The sequence below is a fragment of the Mus pahari genome, chromosome 5 (assembly GCF_900095145.1).
Source record: "Mus pahari chromosome 5, PAHARI_EIJ_v1.1, whole genome shotgun sequence".
Taxonomy (NCBI): Eukaryota; Metazoa; Chordata; class Mammalia; order Rodentia; family Muridae; genus Mus; species Mus pahari.
The window spans coordinates 74,897,828-74,905,522 of NC_034594.1; the positions used below are offsets into that span (position 1 = coordinate 74,897,828).

A 7,695-nucleotide genomic window follows, 5' to 3' on the forward strand; every position below is an offset into this window, starting at 1 on the left:
AAAATTTCATGATTTCAAAAGGTCATGCAGTTACCAACGGCTCCTTTCTAGTATAACATCAGCTCACAAAGTTCACATTAATCAAAATAAAATTGCATTCCTGAGATAAACTATGATCATGTAATAAGAAAACATCAAGAGTCTCTATTTTGTAGAGATACCCTCTAAAGAGATAGGAGACCAAGAAATATCTGGAATACTTTCAGTGTAGTTCAGACAATAAAACACTAAATGTAGGCAGATGAATACAGAACTTGACACCATGCTGAGAAACTAATCAAGGACTTTGTGCATGCACTTGATCAATTAAGCGTTATTCCAGATCATTTAATCTATTTTCTTTTTCTTTCTTTCTTTTTTAACATTTGAGATTGTAGTTTAATAATCACATTTTTCTCTTCCCTTTCCTCCCTCATACCTCTCCAATATAACCTTCCTCATTCTCCTTCAAACTCATGGGCTATTTTTTTATGGACTGTTATTGCATGCATATATATATATATATATATATATATATACACATTATATTTGTATATACACACATATATTTATGTATGTACTCAAATATAACCTGTTGAGTCTGTATAACATTACTCGTATGTACGCTTTCAGGGCTGACAATTTGGTAGTGAATAAGCAATTTATGTACTCTTCCTTGGGGAAGGCAACCTCTCTCCCAGCTTTACTCTATGGCCTATAGCTCTTTCTGTTCATGTTTGATGGACTTTCCCCATAAAACCATCACAACAAGAGGGATAACATGCCTGGTACTGGAAACCCAGGTAACTACTCAGTGCAGTAAAGTAGAATCCACATCATTTAACTTATTACAATAGCATAAACCCTAACAATAATCTATGAACATTTATCCTTATACCCACAGATAAGTATAGTCCTCACCCTTCATCAAGAATACTTTTCTTTACAACATATAGAAACCATTACAGAAAACTACAATTACAATGCAGAGCTGTAGAGACTAGTCCCAATAGATCCATCTAGAAAACACTCTTACTCATAAGGCTCAGAAACCATCTTGAAAGAGGATGCAGGAAGATTGTAAGACTCAGAGAATCAGGGAATTTGTCATGAGATTATGAGTCCTAGTAACATCAGAAAATACTCCTGTAGAGTCTCACCATGGCAACCCAAATGTGAGATGAACAAAGATGATACCAATGAACATATCAACTTATTTTCTGATGGATGAAGACACCACGCTGAAATGAAAACTTTAAGAAAGTTTTAGAAAGTCAGTTGTGTTAGATGGTGTTTTGCTGGGGCAAACACATGAAGGACTGCTTTGTTAAAGTTGATACTGGTGTGAAAAGCTAAGGCAGACTTGTGAAGGGACATTTTGCTGAAGCACACACACAGGACAGATGTTCTGCCAAAACAAGCCTGTGAAAAGACACATGATGAAGGATTCTTCACCAACAACAGGCATGTATTGTTTTGCCTCACATTGCGTAGTTGAAGTATATTTGCCAGAACTCCATAGAGAGAAATTGATTCCCCAAACAAAAGCAAAAACAAAACAAAACAAAGCAAAAACCCCCAACAACTTCTGGGTTGATTGGCAGAGTGATGCCAGCAGAGGCAGATGCATGTGCTGAGGCAAGACCCGTGGAGGACCTGTGATAATTGGAGGTATAGCAGAACAAGAACAACAGTAACAGAGGCTGAACTTGGCTTGCTTATAGAGCTAATTGTGCAATGGTTCTGTGTTTCTCATCTTTGCTCCCAGAGAGGCACAGCAGAGAACTTCTTGTGTTCCTGCTGGTCCCTTCTGCCGAAGATCTGGCTGTCTCTGCTAGGTAGTGCCACCACTACTGATTCCTGTTAGCTATGCTGACTCTACAGAACTGGACTGCTAGTATATCTGTGAACTGTTTGCGAGTGGATCAAGCTGCCAGTGCCTGATAACCTGTGAACTGAACTGCTGTTTCCAGACAAGACATATAGGAATTACTCCAAACAACCTTTCTAAACAGGTCCACTTTCCCATATCCTTTCCTTCCCATTATCTCTGGTGGTGGTGGGCTACAAGGGAGGTTAAAACAATTAAGAACTATCACTGGGAGGAGAGGACCTCAGGCCTGAGGGTGTTCAATGCCCCAGTATAGGGGAATGGCAGGACGGGAGGATGGGAGTGGGTGGGTGGGGAAGCACCTTCATAGAGGCAGGGGGAGGGGAGATGGGATGGGGGGGTTTCCAAAGGGGAAACATTTGAAAAGTAAATAAAGAAAATATCCAAAAAAAAAAAAACATGAATGCAGAGGGAAAAAAATAAGGTTTAAAAAATTTAAAGTAACACTGTACTTAGAGTTACTTGGGCATATCATCTTACTTTCTGATGAAAGAATATCCCATGCTTAGAATTACCTGGACACTGCTTCATGATTTGGCAAGCTTTAGGAACAGGACTTTAGATCAGTGCTGTTCTCTTTACTCTATAGAGGAGACAGGCCGCACTTGCTCGAAGGCAAAGCCAGATGGGGAATGTTGTTTTCAAGATTGTAAACATAGATCAAAAGAGAGATGTGTAAACCAAGCTCTTCTCTTTCCTGCATTCTTCTCTACCAGCATTTTATAATTCAACACCACAGTGATGCATATTATCTTTTCTAGAGGGAAATTCTGTCTACATTCCATCTTTTCTCTCAACTTCGCCTCACCCAACTCCCTTTTATCATTACTGCTTAGGGTTCTGAATTCTGGTATGTGTCAAGCACAAATATTTAGTGGAAAGGATTAAAAATGTTAAATGCTGTTTCTTCTTCCATTTCCTGTTTAGTTTTAGCCATTTCTCTTTCTTCTCATAAGGTGTAGAATTTTGATCAGTTTTGGGTCTTGGTAATAGTCTACCTCTGCTGCATACAGATGTTTCCTTGATAAAGGGTAGAGAATACATTCATTTGTGAGTGTAAGGGCAAATGTGTATAGGTTGTTGCTACAGATTATGCTACCCTAAGCCTTAGGAAACATTGCAGAAGAGGGTACAGAGAGATTTTAAGAGTTAGAGCATCATGGAGTTAGTTCACACTAAGGTTGTGTCTCTTAGTAATATTAGAAGTTACACCCATAAAGTTTCACCGACGTGACTGCCTACACATAAGCTGAACAATAATGACACCAATATATATGCTGAACTAGATGGGGAAAAGCCTTCAAGGCCTGAACCCTACACAAAGAACTATAAGCAACTGAGGAAAACTGGGAGCCAGAGAGGTAGCTTCCCCTGGGAGCACACCAATTGGTTGTGCAGTGTAAAATGGTCAGCCATTTGATGAAACATGCAAACATGTAACATTATATGGACTCAAAAGTTTATATTTAGGAATATATATATATATATATATATATATATATATACAGTAAATTTAGTTATATATATATATAGTAACACACACATCACATGTATTCATGAATTTGGAAGAGATTGTATGTTAGAGGTGTGTGGTAATTTTTGGAAGGAGGAAAGAGAAGGGAAAATATAATAATATAATATCAAAAATTAAAAAAAGAGTAAAATGGTTATTGAAGGCAACTGTTACATAATAACTAATAACCGATGAACTTTGACTTATGACTGACAAGAATACACATTTAGTTTTCAATATTGCTTTGCAATGGATTACATCTCAAAGTCTTCAATTATTCTATAATAATATGTAAGGTACATCACAAGGAATGTCAGTTATTTTCTCAATAACTCTAGTACAAAAAGCAATTTTGATGACCTCATTCCACTTCACAAAGATTCTGGGTTCATGGATAAATTTTGTGTGAAAGATAGGTGGAATTCTGGCTGTTGCTTCCCCATAGAAAATGAATCTCTTTGCTGTTCAGTGTGGAGAACAGCATCATATGTAGGTCAGTGTATGAAATTCTATATAAAGTTGAAAGGACAATAGAAAATCCACTGCCCACCCATGCTAGGGTTTCTATGTTGTCTTCAAACAACGTTACTGATAAAAGTCTCACCACTTACAAGTGGCTTTGCAATAAAACAAGCTGGAAACAAACACTTTATCTTTTCCCCTGTGGTTATTTGGTAATAACCCGCAGAGATGTATTCATTTTTATAAATCACTTGCAGATCTGAAAGCCTTATGGCCTTCTCCTCCAGGTTCTTCAGAAAATTCCTCTTTCACAATACAAAAGCTGTAGCAAAACTTTTTATTTTTTCTGTAAGGTACTGTTTAAAAAAGTAGTCTGCCACAATAATTCTTTTTTTTTTTTCCTTTAAATTTTTTTATTATCTTACAATTTCGTACATACTTATAACAAAGTTTAGTCATTTCAATCCCTCTTCCCCACTATTATCAGCATCGATCCCCTGCAATCTCCTGCTGAAACCTTTCTCAAAAGTCTTCTTTCTATTTTCATGTTATCTTTTTGCANATGAACCACCAAGTTTAGTTTCTTGCCCAAGCAAGGTGGGAGTTTACTGAAACAAAAGCAACTTATCAATGACTACACCACTATGGAAAAAAGACACATGCCCTACTCTTTTGAGAGTTGGAGATGATTTCAATTTCCAGTTTTTTACCCCTGTCCAACTTAAATGAACCAAGGTTTTACCCCTGAACAGCCTTGGAGTTATATTCATGTCAGGCCCACCCTGGTCTGAACTAGTACAATGCTGCTCACTCAAGATGCCAGAGATGGGTAGCACAAGGAGATGGAGACTTTTGCCATTTAGACAAAACTTGTTCAATACATGTCCCTTATCATGAATACTTTCTATTCTAACAAGGATGTGTTCCTTTGGGAATTGATCTCTAATCCTTCTGATGTCTGGGAAAAGAGTTGCTATGACAGTCCTGTCCAAGTTGAGAAGGGGTAAACAGCTGAAAATTGACATCATCTTCAACTCTCAGGAATGCACCCTGACTTTAATGGAGACAGGAATTGGCATAAGAAAGCTTGAAAAAAATAGATAATGCAGAAACCATTGCTCAGTCTGCATGAAACCTTTCATGGAGGCCCTCTAGGCTGGTGCAGACATCTCTAAGATTCAGCCATTTGGTGTTTGTCTTGAGGTTTCTATGGTTGTGATAAAAAATATCATAACCAAAAGTAATTTGGGGAGTAAATGGCTTATTTCATCTTATATCTTGCAGTAAATCATTCAGGAAATTCAGAACAGGAACTCAAGGCAATAACCTAGAGTCAAGAACTGATAGAGAAGCCATAGGATAATGCTGCTAATTGGTTTGTTCTCATGACTTGCTCAACATGCTTTCTTATAGACATCAGGACCATCTTCCCAGGGTAAAAACACATGCAATTGGGTGGGCCCTTCTATATCACTCACTAATTTTAAAAATGCCCCACAAGACTTGGGTATAGTGGGGCTTGACTTTAATCCTAGCACTGGGGAGGCCAAGACAGGTGGATCTCCGTGTGTTCAATGCCACCGTGGTTTACAAAGCAAGTTCCAGGACAGCCAGGACTACATAGAAAGACCTTGTCTCAGGGCTGGAGAGAGAGAGAGAGAGAGAGAGAGAGAGAGAGAGAGAGAGAGAATCCACAGGCCTGCCTCTAGGCAAGTCTTATGGAGTAATCTTCTCAATTTTAATTCCCTCTTTTCAGATAACTATAGCTTTTGTCAAGTTGACAAAAAAGAGAGACAGTATTGATTCCATTGTGGCAGAGAAACTTGTGATCACAAAGTACAATGATGATGAACACTATACAGGCACATCATGGTGAGCCTATTGAGCAGGGTATTAAACTGATACTTCACCCCCAAAAGAAGACCAGAAAGACTACTTAGAGGATAGGGGGTTCAATGTAGTGGTTAAGAAGCACTCAAAGTTCAAGGGCTATTCTAATTTTTTGGAATGGGGGATAAGAAAGGAGAGATGCAGATCAGTGAAAATGAAGCAAAGGAAGAAAAGGAAGAGGACAGTAAGAATGATAAGGAGAATCCTAAGATTGAAGATGCAATATCAGATGAGGAGGATGATACTGGCAAAAATAGGAAAAAGAGAAAACAAGAAAATTAAGAAGAAATACATTGTTAAGAAAGAATTGAGCCAGACCAAGTCCATTTGTACCAAGAGCCCTGATTGTGAATTCTATAAGAGCCTCACCAGTGACTGGGAAGACCACTTGGCAGTCAAACACTTCTCTGTAGAAGGTCAATTGAAATTCATGGCATCGTTCATCATCTTTTGGCAAGTTCCTGTTGTCCTCTTTGAGATNAAAAAGAACATCAAGCTCTGTGCTCATCATATGTTCATCATGGACAGCTGTGGTGAATTAATAACAGGTTCTTTCAACTTCATCTGTTATGTGGTTGGTTCCAAGAATGAACATCCCCTAAGAAATGTTCCAGCAGAGCAAATCCTTGAAAGTCATATACAGAAGCATTGTAAAGAAGGGACTTGAGATCATCTCTAAGCTGACAGAAGACAAAGAGAACTGTGAGGAATTCTGTGAGGTGTTCTCTAAGAACATTGAGCTTGTAATCAAAGAAGATTCCACTAAATGGCAGCGATGCCTTTCTGAGCTACTGGACTACCACACCTCTCACTCTAGAAGGAGATATGACTTTCATGTCAAAGTATGTATCTCCCATGAAGGAGACACAGAGATCCATTTACTATATCACTAGTGAAAGCAAACACTGTGTAGCCAACTCTGCCTTCATGGAGTGTATGAAGAAGTGGGCTTTAAGATGGTATTCATACCTAAGCCTATTTTCAAGTGCTACATGCAGCAGGTCAAGGAGTTGTATAGGAGAAAGCCGGGTATCTGTGGATGGCAAAGGGCTAGAAAAGATGAGAAAAAGAACATGGAGGAGAACAAGAGAAATGTTGACGATCTCTGAAAGCTCATGAAGATCTTGGATAAGAGCGTTGAGAAGATGACAATCTCCAATAAGCTTGTCTCTTCATTGTGCTGCATCATTAAAGGCACTTATGGATGGGCAGCAATCATGGAGCATATAATGAAGGCCCAAGCACTTCAAGACAACTCTTCAATGAGCTACATGATGGCCAGACAGCACATAGAGATCCACCAAGACCACCTCTCATTATAGAGAGGCTGCAGCAGATGGCTGAGGCAGACAAAATGGCAAGGCTGTCAGAACCTGGTAGTGCTACTATTTCAAACCACTTTGCGCTCCCCTGGCTTCTCCCTTGAGAATCCTCAGATCCACTTTATCTACATCTACTGCATGAACATACTAGGCTTCAGCACTAATGAAAAATGAAGTGATAGTAGAGGAGCCCAATGATCCCACCACTTTTGCGTGATACAGATACTATCATTTCACATGGAAGTAAAGTTCCCACTCGGAAGCCTGTGCCCTTTGTGTGTTTTTCTCTTTGGCTTTCCAGAAGGCAGCCTTGACTGACCCTGACCTACTTGGCTCTTTGCTGATGCCTGTGGGCTATTTTCTTCTCTCCTCTCCTTAGTGTCTTAGAGTATAGCAGTCAGTCTCCCCCAACCCTTCACCAAAACCAGGGCTTGGGGATGTGCACAATGATTTGTTCATTTGTTTTGTTTATTTTGCCCTGAAATGTAAAGTGCCTTTCACCACTCAGAGGAGCTATAGATTAGTCCTTTGTGTGTTGGGCTATGTGTGGATATTGGTACACATATGTGCACATGCATGTGGAAGCCAGAGACAACCTTGGGGGTTATTTTTCAGGTACAATTCACTATTATTTTTTT

General features: G+C 39.1%; 1 pseudogene; it reads left to right on the forward strand.

The window, feature by feature from the left end:
* Window positions 1-4,687: 4,687 nt before the first annotated feature.
* LOC110321971 lies at window positions 4,688-7,231 on the forward strand (annotated as a pseudogene).
* The last annotated feature ends 464 nt before the right edge of the window (window positions 7,232-7,695 follow it).